The following is an 18,740-nucleotide window of genomic DNA, read 5'->3' as shown; positions in this document are numbered from 1 at the left end:
AATCTCTGTGAAAGTGGTCTCCCTTGCAAATGACACATGGCGATTTAGGCCTGGTCAGTGCAGTGTGTGGATTTTCGTTAGACGACACTCGTTTGCCCCCATTTGCCTTTGGCTCCTTCTTCTTCTTCTCTTTCTTCTTCTTTTCCTTCTTCTCCTTAGGAACTTGACTTTTGGCTTTGCCAGCCCCATCAAGCGAAGAGGAAGGAGGAGAGGAAGAATTAGAGGAAGTAGAAGGTTGGTGGGTAACTCTGGACTGGTCTAACTGCTGATTCGACTGTTCAAGAATAGTGGTGTTCTGAACGACATTGGTTGAGAAGAGCCAGACCGACAAGCCAATTGTTAGTCCTGGAAGCGACAATGTGGCCATATGGGGCGCACCCACATCTCCCCAAGAGGAGAAATGACTAGGATTTCCACCAAGGGGAATTCCTTGGTTGGTAGGCTCCATTTTCTCAACCTAAAGATCAATGCAGGAAAAAGGGTATGAATATTCCGTTTAAAATAAATTTTAATGACGCTTGGACACAACTTGCTTTTTCAATTTGAAAGTGTCGAGAAAAAGCAAAAGATGACTCTAGTCTCCTTCGATTTTTAATGAGCCTGAAGTGACAAGTGCTCAGATGGACCTTTTCCGTTAAGGAGTCTGAAAAGGAAAGAAAGGGATTACTCTGGAGTTCTAGGTAGAGGGTGTGCCAAACCAATCTCAAAACCGCAGAATACTTTTTAGGGTACGGGCGGTCAATCTTCCCGAATGCCGTTTTCAGTGCATTGCGATCAGTAGGGCTGCCGACATGGCTTCCTATGGATAAAGGTTTTATGCCTATAGGGGTCTCCCAATATATACTCGACGGTACATGGGAGCACAATCCGTACTGGCACTTATCGTCTCTTAGGAGGAATCACCCAACCATCAGTGAGGCCGACAGTCACCAGGTTTTATGACGCCAGAACACGTCTCTAGCCTAGACCTCTATGTTGTGCGTTAAGTTACAAAGCGTTGGTAAGTTCATTCAATTTATTTTAGGTTGATCTTTCTTAGAAGTTTGCCTTTTTGGATCACCACGAGATGTAGATGTAATTCCTAAATGCAGTCTAAAGATGATAAGCAAGCTTTTATCTCTTTTCAACAATGAAAATCCTAGCTACAAGGGGAAAAGAAAGACACAATCTTTTCTCAAAGAGCATAGAGCACACTATAAATGCACTTTTCCTAAATCAAACCATACAAACTGTCAAAATGCAAATGCACTTGTGCATGTATTTGTGTTCACTTTCTTAATATTGATGCCTAAAAAGAAAGTTGTTGTACAAATTTGAATTCGATTCCAAGTGAAAACACAAACAAGACGATTATGACACTTTATGATTTTGAAGTAAACACTTGTTTCAACACTAGAAATTCACAAATTCAAACCAAAAGACAAAAGTAAAAGTGCAATCAACTGTCAACAACAAACAAATTTACTCCTAAGATCAAAACGACACTTACGACAGGTCTAGATCTAAGGGTGACAGTATGACTAGTTTACTTTTGTAATGGGAAACTGCAAATGATGTAACAAATACACAAAAACAAATACAGTTTATTTTATACAACTGAGGCGGAATTAAGGCAAAGAAAAGGGGTTTTTAGATAGGTACACACACTGATAACAGGCTGCAAAAATCAGAGATAAAACTGAACAAAATGAAGCAAAGAACCACAGCTGCACAGGGCAAAGGCTGATCAGCGCACCTGTTGCACAGAGAAACTGCATTGCAGCACAGGTAGCCCTCTCGGGACCTGCGTTGAAATGCAGAACCTCTTCACAGAACCTGCGCTGAAGCAGAAATGAGAATTTTCTCTAGGTTTTGGGTCACGGTTTGCAGTTTAATCTATGGTTTTTGGCCGGATAAAAGCTATCAATAAGGTACAAATAGAGGGATGATTTAAAGGAGGACTAAGAGCTATCACAAAGGGCAGTTAGAGCATTTGTGGATCAGCTGTTTAGATCATAAACAGGCCCAGTGATTGGACTAGAGTAGCAGATCTCTACTTTGCATTTGTAAATGGCAAATGCAGTTCGATTCGCCACTCCTAAGTTTATGAGAAGAACAACAATAGAAACACAAATAAACTAACTAGATACGATGCCCAGTGGAGTCGCCAATTTGTTGTTGGGAAAAGTATCTATTCAGAATGCCCCTATCCCACTCTAAGGTGTGACAGTGCCTTAGCAACAAACAAGGAAAAACTACTTGAGTATTCTTCTTTATGAAATGTAGATGAAGAGGAAGGATAAACTAACCTGTGTCTTGCGCTAGTTTGTTGATCCAATCGCTCCTCTTTTCAATAGCTCCCAGCTCCCTGCTCCCTGCTCCCTTACCAGCCCAGCTTCACCGAATTCCTGCAAGATCACAGAAGAGCGAGACTACATGAAGATATAGATTTACATTCATAAAAAGCTTAGGATCAGATTAAGCTAAACATGCAAATATAACAAAACATCACTGATATACAAGCATGTAGAAGAAACTCAAATAATTTTATTGATATGATAAGAAAGTCCAAGAGGAGATACAACCAAGTGAGTCCCGATCCAGCATCTACCTCCCAGCAAAGGAATGCCTTCCTCACCTCCAACAAAGCATAAATCACCCAATGTACTAATCTCAATCTCAAACCAACAGCAATTCTCTGCAAAGTACAAAATTCCAGCCCCCTGGATCTCTGGGATGAGGGATCCATATATAGATGTAAGCAGAGAGGATGAGTCAGCTTATGCTTTGACTTGTGGCTTCTCTCTATTAGTTCTTGCTTCCACTTGGAGACTGAGAGCCTCTTACTCATCACTGGTCGAATTCAGTGAGGCAAGTGTCATTGGAGAAGATTCTGGAAGCTTCCATTGTCTCTCCACCTCGTTGAATGACTCTGCCACTTGTCATTTCCCGCTCAAAGCACCTAGGTAGTGCATTCAAGTGCGTTGCAACGCACCTAGCCAGTGTATTTGGGTGCTTTGCAACGTAGGCAGCTAGTGGAGCACTTGAATTGATCCTGATTTGACTGTTTCTGAGTAGTTTTTGGTGGAGAACTTCTGGGAGAAGCTGTCATTGGTTGACCTTGTTCCTTTAGGGGCAAGAACAACACTTTTAGGGACTTTGGATCCCTTGGATTATGGACATTTCATCCTTAGAGTTGTAAGGCACAAAAATGTCTATAACACCCATATAGAGACTTCTTTAACTTGCATACCAGCTCTTTCTTACCCTTCACCGCAAAGCCTTCAGGTTGCTTCATGTAGATTTCCTCTTCCAAATCCCCATGAAGAAATGTTGTCCTCACATCCATCTGTTCTACCTCAAAATCAAAAGCAGCAGCAACAGATAAAAGTAATCTAATAGAAGTTACCTTGGCAACAGGAGAAAAAATATCACCAAAATCAATTCCCGACACCTGGGAATAACCTTTTGCTACCAACCGAGCTTTGTATTTCTCCACCTTCCCTTCTGCATTTGTCTTCTTTTTGAACACCCATTTTCTGCCAATGGGTTTCCTTCCAACTGGCAACTCCACTAGATCCCAAGCCTCATTTTTGTGCAAAGATGCCATTTCATCAACCATGGCCTCTTTCCAGAGTTTTCCATCCTCTGAATCTACTGCTTCCTTCACAGTTCTGGGATCATCCTCAGTAATAGATAAAGAAAAATTTGAACAAAAAGCAGAAGGACTATACCTTTCTGGTTGCCTTCTTTCTCGAACTTATCTTCTCACAGCCGGAGTTTGTGGCTCTTCATCTTCTGATTCCTCCTCTGCTGCAGAGTCCGATTCTTCGTCCTTTAGTTCAAACTCTATCTTCTCAGGTTCCTTTGGTTGGACTTCATGTTTAATAACATCTTTCACCTCTCTGAACACCAAATCTTGACTGTACACAACCTTCCTTGTTATTGGGTTCCAAAGCTTATAACCCTTTAAACCATCCTTATACCCAATAAAGATGCACTTTTCAGATTTACTATCCAACTTGGTTCTTTTCTCCTTTGGAACATGTACATATGCATCACATCCAAATACCCTCAGATGTGAAAGAGAGGGCTTCTTACCAGTCCATACTTATTTTGGAGTCTTATCCTCCAACGCTGATGAAGGTGACTTGTTGACCAAGTAACATGCAGTATCCACCGCCTCTGCCCAGAATTCCTGTCCTAACTCGACACCACTGAGCATGCTTCTTGCCCTTTCCATCAATGTCTTGTTCATTCTTTCTGCGACTCCATTTTGCTGAGGTGTATATGGAGTAGTCTTCTACCATGCTATACGACACTTCTTACAGAATTCTTCAAATTCCTTGCTGCAAAACTCTCCACCATTATCTGTCCTCACCACCTTTATCTTCTTCTCTGTCTGATTTTCCACTGGAGCTTTAAATTCTTTAAACCTGTCAAAGACTTCAGATTTCTTCTTAAGGAAATATATCCATGTATTCCTTGAGAAGTCATCTATAAATGATACATAGTACACAGACTTACCCGGTGATGGAACTTTCACAGGTCGAAACACATCACTGTGCACAAGCTCTAATATTTGTTTCACCCTCTTAGCACCAAAGGGGAAACTCACCCGATTCTTCTTCCCATATACACAATTTTCACAGAAATCAAAATCTAGAGAGCTATTACTCATACCTTCTACCATACCTTTACCATGAAGTATTCGAAGGCCCTTCTCTCTAATATGTCCAAGCCTTTGATGCCACAGCATGGTATTCTCTCAAGATACCACTAGATTTTTAGCTCCACTTTCAGGAACCACAAAACAGTTGCACCCATCAACAACAATGCTACCTTGTAGCTTGTATAGAGTTCCAGTCTGACCTCCCCACATCAATACCAGTGCTCCCCGAACCATCTTGCAGGCATCCTTCTCGAACACTATTTTTACACTTGCATCATCCAACTTGCTTACAAAAATCAGATTTCTGGCCAATGCAGGAATATGCAGAACACCCAGGAGTGTTCTAACCCTTCCACCTTGCAACTTCAACTTTACTTTTCCGCGACCAATGATTATAGCCTTCCTATCATATCCTAAGAAGACATCACCACCATCGTATTTCTCATACTCACAGAACCACTCTCTATGGGTAGTGAAGTGAAATGATGCACCTGAGTCAATCAACCATGCCTCATGATCTACATGTGTACTTGAAGAAGCCAAGGACACATCCCCACCTTCATCTGAGGTGGTTTTCGCCTCTGCAGAAGGAGCATCATCAGATCCATTTCCTTTATCAGGAGCTTTAGATTTACAGTCCCTTTTGAAGTGCCCTTCCTTTCCGCATTTCCAGCACACCAACTTTACAGGTTTTCCTGGAGATTTAGATCTCCCACTCGATGACTTATTTTTGTTTCTATTCTAGGACCGTCTTCGTAGAGACAAGCATCACCATTCTGGCTCTCCATATTTTTCCATCTAATCTCCTCCGTCAACAAGGCTGAGACTATTTCATCAAACTGCAAAGCAGTTGCATTGCTACCTATTACAATAACCAGACTATCCCACGAATCTGTTTGAGAACACAACAAACTGATGCACTTATCTTCATCTGAAATTTTAATATCAATAGATGCTAACTCTCTTACCACAGTATTAAATGCGTTCAAATGCTCTGTCACTGAGTCTCCATCTTTCATCCTCAGGTTATACAACTTTTTCCGTAGGAACAGTTTATTCACCAGAGACTTATATTGGTACAAAGTCCTTAACTTGTCCCACAAAGCCTTCGCCATAGAGTCCCCTGATACATTCACCAATACTGCATCTGAGACACACAATCGTATTGTGCTCTTTGCCTTCCTATCCAACTTCTTCCATTCTTATCGGTCACTCCCGTTGGTTTAGTACCTAGATCTACTGCGATCCACTGATCTTTACCCACCAACAGATCCTCCATCTTGTGTTTCCACAACTCAAAACTCTGACCATTGAACTTCTTGATCTCTATCTTTCTGCTGCTCTCCATCTTCTTTCACCACTAGAATCAATCTCATAGATCTCCCACTGAACAGGGTCTACCACAGGGCCGAGTGAAACCCCTCAGCAACAAAGGCGTCCCCTTGAAGCCAAAACAACTCTGATACCAAATGTAGGTTTTAAACCTGTACAGAAATTACCTGCATACAAATTCTAAATCACAGAAAAATAAACAATGCGAGAGCATAACATATAAAACACATATACACAGAGATTTTTCCCTGGATCCCAAAATCGGGACTACCAGCTTGATTTTTCATTATATTCCTTTCAACGTTACAATACATATTTATACATGCCGAAGCATCCAATACCATGGACTGAAAACCATCGCATCCAAAACCATGGACCGAAAACCATAGGTAGGTTCGCCCAGCCTAATATAGGGTCCAAAAAAAATTTTCCTAGGGCGTTGCCCCGAACCCCGTAGAGGGGGGCTACCCCCCCCCCTGTGACCCCCCCCGCTACGTAATCGGCGCAACGAAGGGGGAGCTCCGCCCCCCCTGTGACCCCCCCGCTACCCAATCGGCGCAACGAAGGGGGAGCTCTGCCCCCCCTAACCCCCCGGTTCACCACGTGGGTTAGTCGTGGAAAGAATATAACACAACCCAACAACATCATTCGAGTCTGTGTTGATTACTGTGACCTTAATCGTGCCTGTCCAAAGGATAATTATCCCACTCCTTTTATAGACCAAATCATCGATGAATGTGTTGGGAGTGAGATTTTCTCCTTTATCGGTGGTTTTTTTGGTTATAACCAGATAAAAATTGCACCAGCTAACCAAGATAAGACTGCCTTTATCTATCCGTGGGGGACTTTTGCATATAAAAAGCTCCCTTTTGGCCTTGAGAATGTTGGGGCTACTTTTCAAAGAGCAATGTTGTATGCTTTCCATGACATTAAAAACATTATTCAACCTTATTTGGATGATCTTCCTGCTCATTCACGTAAGTGCTATAACCATCCCAATCATCTTCGACAAATCTTTCTTCGTTGGAGACACTGTAACATTCGACTGAATCCGCATAAGTGTGTCTTCTACATAGAATCCAGATGAGTTCTCGGTTTTACTGTTTCGAAAGATGGAATTCATCTTGATCCTCTCAAAGTCGAGGCTATTGTTAATCTATCCGCTCCCTCTTCATTTCATCTATTACAGAGTCTGTAAGGGAAACCGAATTTCCTTCGTCGCTTTGTGCCTAACTATGCTGAGCTAGCTTCAAGGTTCACTTGATTGCTTAAGCAAGGAACTCCATTTATTTCGGATGAGGCTGCCCAAAAGTATTTTGATAACTTGAAACCTGTCTTCATTAATTCTCCTTTGTTGCACCCTCTAAACTATCATCGCGACTATTTCCTCTATCTAGCTACAGATTCTAGCACTATTTCTATGGTGTTGGTGCAAGACGATGACAAAGGTCATGAACATGTCATTTATTACCTTAGCCCTAACATCCTTGATACTAAGACCCATTATGCTCATGTCGAGAAGTTGGCTTTGGCTGATGTTCAAGCTGTTTAGTGCTTTCGATATTATATTCTCCTCCGCACTACAACCGTGATTTCGGAGTGTAATCCAATGACTTACATTCTGACTTGTCAGTTTCTTGGGGGAAAGTATTCCAAGTGGATTTTCATCCTCAAGAAATTTGATTTGGTGTTCACTACAGCCAAACCTCCGAAATGTCTTGTATTTTATGAGTTGATTTTCTCTCTTCCCTCCACTTCTCTTCCTACTGGTGCTAATGATCAGCTACCCGATGAGATTCTCTGTCTAATTAGCACTCTCAATCCTTGGTACGGTGATATCATCATGTATCTCAAAACTACTACCTTTCTGTCTGCATTGTCCAAGGATGATCGCTGATGCATTCAACATAAATCCCAACCTCACCACATCATTGGGGATAATTTATGCTGTGTTGGTGTTTATTTGATTCTTCGCCGATGTTTAACTCTCGATGAGGCTGAAAGAGTCTTGAATGACCACGATTCTGGAACATGTGGTGTTCATCTGTCTAGCTATGCCACTGCTCAAAAGATACTCTGCGCTGGCTATATCTGGCCCTCTATCTTTAAGGATCTCACTCTTGCTATTCGTAAATGCCAAGAGTGCCAAATTTACCAGCAAAAAATACGTGCCCCACCCACTCACCTTCACCCCATACCGTTGTTCCCTTTTCCAAATGGCACATTGATTTTATGACATGCAACCCTCATTCGGTTGTGGGGCATGGTTATATTATCATTGTTGTGGATTAATTCACCAAATGGGCCAAAGCGATGCCTATATATTTAGCTGATGTAAAAGAACGACACAGTTTCTATTCAATCATGTGATTTCCAGGTTTGGATTGCCTCAAGCCATTTTCACTGACCATGGCTCCCATTTTCGTGATTACATGATGGCTAAGATGACTTCTACTTTTGGCTTGTGTCATGATAGCTCAACTCCATACTACGTCAGGCCAATGACCAAGTCGAAGATTTAAACAAAGTGTTAGTCACTATGCTTCAGCGCACCATTGGGATGCACAAATCCAATTGGCATTTCATCGTTTTTTCAGCTCTGTGGGCCTACCGAGCCTAGACCAAAGACACAACTAGATTCACCCCTTTCTAGCTAGTCTATGGTCTAGAAGCTACCTTTTCGATTGAATGTGTTCCCTCACTCAAACTGGCTATCAAATTACTCCCCGACACCTCACCTCAAGAAGAGAATCTCCTATAGTTAGAATGACTGGATGAAACCCTCCATCCTGCTGCTTTAGTCATTGAGGCACAGAACAAGCGAGTTAAGTCCCATTTCGAACAATCGGTCTCTCTTCGTGCTTTTTATGAGGGGTATTTGGTCTTGCTATATTACCAAGCTAATGATAAGATGGGGGCAGGAAAATTCAAACCCATGTGGCATGGGCCCTATATTGTCAAGTGTGTGTTACAAAAAAGGGGCCTATGAGATGATTGATTATGAGGGCAACCCCTTGGACAAGCCCCACAATGGGCTGTACCTCAAAAAGTACTATGCCTGAGTCATCATGCATGGTTACTTTTGTACATAACATAAGTGTGTTATTCATTTGTGTGCCATTTGGTTTGGTGTGTTTTTAAATCAGCTTTCCTACTTATTATGTCGTCACCTACTTTGTAGATGTCTGTGACCCCTTACGTTGGTTTCATTCGTGGCGCTTTCCATAGTACCCAGAATCTATCATCTGTGGCATGGGCTATTTATGACCCTCATGGTGAGTTGATTGATCTTCAAGGTATTTTTTTGGGTCAAACAACTAATAACATTGTTGAATATAGCGCAGTTATCGAACTCTTGTCAAAAGCCATTGCTCTTGACATTCGAGAAATGGTTGTTAACCTTGATTCACAACTTGTTGTTCTTCAGCTCAATGGGAAATATTTTGTCAGAAACCCTCAGATATTGAGAATGTATTTGTGTATTCATATATTGGAAAGAATTTTTGATTATATCACATATCATCACATTCCTAGGCATATGAATACATTAATAGATGCATTGGCTAATTATGTGTTAGACAGACATTTACGCAATATGTGAAAAACAAAACATTGTATCATAGTAAACAAGAAATAGTAGCATATATATATATATATATATATATATATATATATATATATATAGATATATATATAATGTTTGAGTGCCATACATCAAAACCCAAAAAATAATATAGGTGTTCCAAGTACATTCGTGGCTCACAGGCCTCAAAACTGTAAATGCTAAAACTATGGACTACTCAACATTGTGCTCATGATAGCATGACACTTCTTGTACTACACGAGTCAATAATTGGTGGATCTGATCTGACACTCCAACTTTGTGTCACTGATAATGGTGTGGAATGTCCTCCATCTGGGCATACTTTGGGATGGATCTGGTCAAGTTGTCGAGATTCCGCACAATCTCTTACTCATTATCGACTCCTTCCTAATAAGGAGCAATCTCAAATTGTCGAGCAATGCATCTAGCAAATGGGGACATCCCAGCTAGTCACTCTAGTCCCACATATGCAATTACAAAATCAAAATTTCATGAATACATATATTCATAAAACAATAAAAAATAAAAAACAAAAATTGTTTTTCTCACCTCCATCATCAAAATCCTCCCCCTCTCGGAGCGACATGTCACGATCATCGTGGAAGTCAGTCCCACTATATGGCCAATCCTCCACAACAATCAACTGACACTTCAACCACACAAAGAAAGTAGGCTTGTATGACTTGTGCTAACCCCCTCCAGTCCTAGGCATTAGCTTGCCCCAACATTCCATCTGTGGATCTCATGGCATCATGGGGTTCACCTCTACTAGCTGATAGTGGAATAGTGGGTTTATTTATAATAAGAAAGTCACTACAACGGAACCATATCCAAATTACCTCAGGTTCCCTACATTGCATTTGGATAATTGGCATTTGATGTTCACTTTCATGCCTTCTACCCAGTTGAAGACAATGGGCGTCGTGTAGTCTATGGCATACTGGAACTTAGATTTGTTGGATTCGTGTAATGCTTGAGCCTTAGCAACTCTATTAATGGTCAAGAGCAACACCTTCAATACAATTTCACGTATGGTCATGATGTCAACCTTGCCGCTTTTAGATTTCAGAGCTTCTGGACAACGTTCTACAAGGAGCATGTTCACACCCACCCCAATGGGCCTGCCTCCATACAATTGGACTAGTTCCCCTTTGTGGGACAATCCGGTAATGAAGTAGATGTCTGAAGTCTCTAGCTCCAGCTCTTGATCACGGATCACAAATACCTCTCGTCCGACGTTCCACGGATTGATCAAGTATTGTAGCAGCTCAAGTTGAGACCAAAGGCCCAATGTGAGAAAAAAATTGAGGAGCCCATATTCCCTCAGTGCATCTAGATAGTTTGGATCTTCCAACGCCAATGAATCAATTCCTTTGTGCTCGTGTTTTTTCCATTCTATCACCATCTTTATTGATGTGATTTTCCTGAAAACGCCATGCATTCAACTTAACATCAGTTTTTGCAAGATAAATTTCAGATTCAAAGCAAAAGAGTTGGGAGGAAATTGAAAATTATTATTTCTCTGCACCGGCATGACTGTTTTAAGAACAACTATGCTGACAGTACGAGTGCCCGTGTCAGAAACCCCAAATTGGCACGATCCTGAGCCTGGATCTCGCACCGATTGAGGGAAAAATTGTTTTGCAAAAAAATCCTCAAAAAACTAAAAAAAAAAAGGTTAAATACATGAAAAACAGGTATGAATGGAAATCTTAGGGCCTTAGCTCTTACCTACAACAGACAATTCGTTGATCGATATCCTAGATCTGCTACAATCCGCTCCTGAAGATTTAGGGCACAATTGGGTAAAAATTCCTCCAAATGAGGTAGAAAAAGGTAAATGGTAAAAAATGTTTTACTTTTTCCATTTTTATAAACTTTTAGCCATGTTTTAGGCTTTTTAAAAACCTTTTTTCACCATTTTACCTTAGAAACGGATAATACGTTTGCTTCTTGTGCATCAACAGGTGATGGATTTCCGATGATGATGCAAAACTGGAGTCATCTTTAAGCTCTCTTCCCAACTTGTAAAAATTCAAATGAAAAGATCGCCGAGTATTTTTACCTTTTTGACTCATTAAAGAAAATGAAAATGAGGAGTCTACTTTAAGCTATTTTCCGACTCTTGAAACACGAAACGATTGCCGAGCTCTTGTCATTTTGACCTCATAAAATTCTTATGAAACTTTGTTTACCCAATATACATTTACTGTTGTTTCGGGCTGGGATAAACTATTTATGAAAAAGGTAGTCCTTGGCTAACATGGTCAAGAGGTTCTCTCGAGTATTTTTTTTCTACCTTTTCAGAATCGAGAGACAACTTTATGAAAGGGGACCTTTCGAAATTTTCTTTTCCATGTCTTTTTCAAACTTTCTAAACATGAAAAAGATACCGAGTTTTCCCTTTGTCGACTTGTTAAACTTTAAATGACATTGGATGCGTCATCATGACAGACACGATCTTCTCCTTCCTAGGGCTCGCTAATCTTACTAGGTTAGATCTATCCGAAGGATAGACTTACATTACAAGCATATGCTATCCCCTTTAAGGTTGTGATAAAAGATAATTGGGGTACCTACTAGAAACGGTGGGGGAAAATGGGAAATTTTTACCAGTTGTGTCGGAAACTTGTCACTCTTGAACATGACACTCTTATGCTTCATGTCGGGTTGGGATATCCCCACTTCATCATTGACCTTCCTAGGTTTGGGCCACCATTTTTTTCCTTTCCATCTAATCTCTACCATGTCATCATGACCTATGATCCTATGGATCCAAGAGCTTCCAAACTCTAGAGTCGTGTCACTAATATGTTCAAGAGTTAATCCTTCTGCTGTTTACACTCATTCGTGATTCTTTGTATCATCTCATAAGCATTTCACCCCTTGTCTCGTGTCGATGATGTGGGATACATCATGGCCCTCCTTTGACATTGTCACTTCCTGTCGACTTCAGCTCATTATCTAGGAAGTTGGACGAGAGACTCCATTCCAGTACCTTAGAGCTTGCATGCACTAATAGCAAGTTCTTCACACTCGACGACAAGTTCTCATCATTGGCTTTCGATCGAGTGACTTCACAGGTGTTCGACTTCAGTTCCTTATTCACATTTTGTTAATTGTGCTACTGGTACCTTGAGAGCCATTATCGGTGGTTTCTCTCGTGCTTGTTAACAATTCACATCATTGACTGTTAATGAAGTGATTTTCTAGCATGTTCGACATCAACACATCTATTCGTATGCTAGAATTTGTACTTTGATCGGTTCATGTTGGAGCGCAGGACCGTGGGCTTAGATTACACAAGTTCGGGTTGCAGAGAAATGTGACATGATCATGCTTACAGACATATCTCTTTCAGATGGATGGCTGCGACCATACCATGAGTCTGTTATATGTGATCCTTCTCCTTATTGGATGGCTGCAACCATACCTTGGGTTTGATATGATCCTTCTTACCATATGGTTGCGCTCATACCTTGGATCCATTTACATGATCTTCTTCTGGATGGATGCATCGATACCATGATTTACGTATCAGAGATTTCAGTGATGTATATGTATCTATGCTTTCTTGTAGGTTTTGCGGCGGTGGCCTCCAGTTCCATGCATCTACTCATAAAGAATTTCACACATCACTCTTTTTCGACCTTCATGCTTTAGGGGGCATCTGTTACACAACATTTTGTCATTGTCTTTGTACTCCCCATTCCTCAATCCTAGAGGAACTCTATAGTGAACCTCATATGTTTCCTTGCCATGAAGAACATTTCCCTACATCCCTCTTCATTTGGAAAACATTTCCCTCACATCATTTCCCAAGAATATTTCTTCAAGCTCATTTTTCAAAACCGACGCTAGTGCGGAGTTCATTCCCTGCACCGATATGCAGAGTTTAAAACTATGACTAGAGCTGAATGGCGCAAGTGATCCATTCATCACCCACGACGACCCTCTTTTATCAAGTTTTTAAAAATGGAGTCAAAGCTTCCAGGTCTAGAAGCTTTGTGAACAGAAGTCTAGTAAATGGATGGGCAAAATGATAGAGGCAAGAGAGACTGTTTGGGATCCTTTCTCCTATTAAAATGGAACAAACCAAAAGGAATAATACCTCTCCCACATTAATAGGATCCATTTCCCTTCTATCAAAGCTATATAAATTCCTCATTTTACAACCTCAGCAAGCTAGTGAAAGGGATGTAATAATCTGAAAATCTTGAGAGCCATATTGAGAACCTTAGCCTTCTAGTTTGTGTGTGAAGGGAGAATAAGATTATAGTGTTTGGTTGGGAGAAAATGGAAAGAGTTCTTGAAATTCCATTGTTTTGAGGGTGAATCATGAGATGCTTATAGTGGTACTGGAACACAGACATGCTAAAGGGACCTGCAACGTCAAGGCTCTGGTTATATTTCTCTTCGAAGTTTATATTAAAACAACTAATGGTTTATTTCTTATGTCATGTGTAATATTACATTTGATAGCTTAAACTCCTAACATTATAAGTAGATTGAATTCAATTTTATGCTATCACGTTTGCTATTATTTCTTGCATGCTTGTTTCAAGTATTTGAACAAAAGGAACAAAAGGAAGCTGGAGCAAGGAAGCAAGGTCAACATCAAGTGGATTAGTGCTATAAGAGGTAGGCCCTCTTATTTGATTCTAGTCTAAGGAAATTTACATTATATTTTCTTTTTTGTGGCTAGATGAACCCTTGGGCTAGAGGGATCGTCTCTGTCTGCAGAGAGGATACTCCTACTCCACAAATCTGTTGCACATAATTTCGTCACTATCCCTATACTCCCCATTCCTCGATCCTAGAGGGCCCCTATAGTGACCCTCATATGTTTCCCTGCCATGAAGAACATGTCCCTACATCCCTCTTCATTTGCAGAACATTTCCTTCTTACATCATTTCCCAAGAATATTCCTTCAAGCTCAGTTTTCAAGACTGGTGCTAGTGCGCAGTTCCTTCCTTGCGCCGATTTCCAGAGTTTAGAACTATGACTAGCACTAAATGGTGCAAGTGAACCATTCATCACCCATGTCGACCCTCTTTTGGCAAGTTTTTAAAAATGGAGTCGAAGCTTCTAGGTCTAGAAGCTTCGTGAACGGAAGTCTGGTAATTGTTTGGGCAAGATAGAGCCAAGAGAGACTATTTGGGCTCCTTTCCCGTATAAAAATGGAATAAAACAAAAGGGATAAGGCCTCTCCCACCATAAGAGGATACGTTTCTCTTCTATCAAAGCTATATAAACCCCTGATTTTACAACCTCAGCTAGCTAGTGAAAGGGCTGAAATAATATGAAAATCTTGAGAGCCATATTGAGAACCTTAGCCTTCTAGTTTGTGTGTGAAGGGAGAATAAGCTTATAGTGTTTGGTTTGGAGAAAATGGAAATATCTCTTGAACTTCCATTGTTTTGAGGGTGAATCATGAGATGCTTATATTGGTGTTAGAACCTGCAGCGTCAAGGCTCCGGTTGTATTTCTCTTTGAATTTTATATTAATACAACTAATGGTTTATTTCCTATATCGTGTGTAATATTATATTTGATAGCTTAAAACTCCTTGACCTTTTAAGTAGATTGAATTCGATTTTATGCTATCACATTTGCTATTGTTTCTTGCATGTTCGTTTTAGGTATTTGAATGAAAGGAACGAAAGGAAGTTGGAGCAAGGAAGCAAGGTCAATATCAAGTGGATTAGCTCTATAAGAGGTAGGCCCTCCTTTTCGATTCTAATCTAAGGAAATTTATGTTAGATTTTCTTGTTTTCCACTAGACCCACTCTTGGGCTAGAGGAATTGTCTTTGGTTGCAGAGAGGATACTCCTACTGCATAGGCATCTAGGCCCGTACGGATGGTATGAGATTTAGGATGGACTACTACAATATATTTTTTAGAGTTTTACTTGAGGAGGGATTCTGCCCTATGAGAGCTCGATACATCAATGCGAATCATAGGTTCATGGATCTCTAAAGGAACTGTTCACTCGAGATGATGACTCTTATGTGTCATATCATTTGAGCTAGCATACTACTAACAGCGAGGAGGGATGCAGGGCATGCAATGCTAGATGAACCTTCATGTAGTGTTACCTATTTATTTCATGACAATGAGGGTGGTGATCATGCTTCTGGTAATACTACCTCATCGGATCATGGTTAGGGCGTTAGTGATCCTTCTGGTAGTACACGTCCTCATCATTTGCCTAATGATATCATGCCATAGCTAGAGGATGTGCCTCATGTTTCTCTTGAGAGAGCAGACCAACCATCTCCTCCTCCACTCAGAGTTTGACCGTTGAGGTAGTACTTGACCATCCATCGTCTTCTACAGTAGACCGGGCTACCGCTACTACATTTGTTGCATCATATATTTAATCATAGTTATTTGACTTGCTTGTATACATGTACATATAGATGTACATATACATATACATATACATATACATATACATATACATATACATATACATATACATATACATATGTGTGCAATTTTTTTTGTCTGTATGGACGAGGCTCAAGTGGGTGAGGCACATCCTTAGGGGGTCATGGGCATCCAGGCCCATAGGGATGGTTTGATATTTCATTAGGGGAATTTTGAGGTCTAAAATGGGCCTCCTAAGAAAAAAGTACAACCAAAATAAACTTTATAAGAACCAACAGGATTCAAGATGATGATGTGAACCATGGGGGATGATTCACCATTTTTGGACCAAAAATGTAAAAAGATTAAAAAATAATAAAATATAAAACTATTTTTTCAACTCGTATTTTCAACTTATCTCCCTAAGGTTTTACTCAAATTTCTAGGAGTACTCGTTGGGTGAAAAATTTAATTCCTCATCCAAGGAGTACCCATGTTGCATACTTTTGATGGACCTTGTTATAGGAAAAATGAGAAATACATGGAAAAACGTGATTGCAATCACAATTTTCATGTATTTCTCATTTTTCATATAGTAGGGTCCATAAAAAGTATGCAACATGAGTACTCCTTGGACGAGGAATCACGTTTTTCATCCAAGGAGTGCGACCACTTGAAATTTGAGTAAACCTATAGGGAGAGAAGTTGAAAATACGAGTTTAAAAATTTATTTATGTTTCCTATAAATTTTGATGATGTAATATAATCTTATTCTATTATTTCCACTATTACTTTATAATTTCCTTAGGAGGCTGATTTTATACCTCAAAACTCCCTTAATGAGGATGGACTACTACAACAGATTGTCTAGAGTTTTAGTTGAGGAGGGATTCTGCCCTACGAGGGATCTAGACATCAATGCATATCCTAGGTTCATGGATATCTAAAGGGTCTGTCCACTCGAGATGATGACTCTTATGCATCATATTGTTGGAGGTAGCAAACTACTAGAAGCGAGGAGGGATGCAGGGAATGTAACACCAGTTGTGCCTTCATGCAGTATTACCCAATCAAGTCATGATGATGAGGGTGGTGATCATGCTTCTTGTTGTACTAACCCATCAAATCATGGTTAGGGTGTCGATGATCCTTCTAGTAGTACAACTCCTCGTCATTCACCTGATGATCACATGCCATAGCTAGAGGATGTGCCTCATGTTTCTCCTAAGAGATTAGACCATCCACCTCAATGTTTTATAGTTGAAGCAACACTTGACCATCCATCGTCTTTTGCTGCAGACTAGGCTACCACTACTATAATTGTTTTTTCATATATTTTATAGTAGTTATTTGACTTGTTTGTATACATGTACATATACATATACTAATTTATGTGTTGGTATTAATGTGTATATTGTTAGGTCATGTTACATATATTCATTTAATATGCCTCGAGATAAATGTGTATGTGATAACAATTATTTGACACGATGTCTATATTAATTTGAGGAAGTGTGCAGTGATGATGTTAGGTTGCAATGCTTGTGTTCTTTTAGATGTAATCATGATGATGATGCCCTGTTACATTATTATATTTGTGTGCTAGCTAATAGCATTTATATGTGTTAGAGGTGTATATAATTAGATGATGGTAGTGAATTTGAATGTGTATCTTAGATAATGTTTATGTTTGTTAGATGGATACCATCATGATTTTTACTTTTATTAAATAATATTTATTAATAGATTATTTATTGGTGAACGTATATCAAAATTTTATAGATGAAATTGCAAGCAAAACGACTTACTTTGAAAAAAAGGCGAAGATATTTTTATAAATTACAAAGTTTAGTGTGGTTGAAATTATGATTGTAAAATTATGATAAATATTTTTCTTTTTCATAGATAGTTCATTCATATTCATTCTAACCTAATTAGTAAAATATATCAATACTCACAAGGAGAAAATAATTAAAGGTAAAATAATTTAGTCAGTTCTTAATAAGACGAAAATATGTAATTAATTCAATTTTAATATAAATATTAATAATAGTAAATTATTCAAAAATACAATTTAACCAGTGAAAAATTATGCTATGGTCAATCTATATAGAGAGATAGAAATCCAGTACTATATATCCATTTTAATCACAGATTTATCAATCACTAAAAGAGATTAAATCTTTTGACATGTATATCTTTCTTGAAGTTTATAAAAGAGACTTTTGTATAATTAGATATGATCCTTGTCGAGTCTTGGTACATCCATTGTTAGGATGGATCTATATTGGTTTATGAAATTTAACTATTGTTAAATTTTAAAAACTTAAGTCATATTTTTTATAATTAATTTGGATTTAATATAAATTAAAAAATTATATAATAATATTTAATTTATCACTAGATTTATGAGATTCTCAAGAAATTCAAATTTAATGTTTATAGCAACTCTTAGCAATTTAAATTGGAAATTTCTCTGTATAAAGATGAGGATCAAGAAACGTAAAATAAGGCTTGTGAAGTTACTTGTAGTTCGGGATTAGATCTATTGGAAGATCTCCCTTAAAGAGACAAGTGGACTTTTTTCTAGTAATAAAGATACAACATTTTGGTGTTATTTTGGTTCTTTATTTTCTATTGTACTAGTTTAAATTTAATCTTTTTTTTAATAATAAATGTAAGTTAAATATTAGAAAAATCGTACTATATTAGATTTAACTTTTCACAAATAATATATTTGATTATTTCTTAATGAACAACTCAAGAAATATTATTTTTT

The sequence above is a fragment of the Pinus tabuliformis genome, chromosome 8 (genome assembly GCF_031772625.1).
Source record: "Pinus tabuliformis cultivar Carrire ecotype Pingquan chromosome 8, CPIR1, whole genome shotgun sequence".
Taxonomy (NCBI): domain Eukaryota; kingdom Viridiplantae; phylum Streptophyta; class Pinopsida; order Pinales; family Pinaceae; genus Pinus; species Pinus tabuliformis.
The sequence above is the reverse complement of the archived record's forward strand: the minus strand, read 5'-3'. Positions refer to the sequence as shown.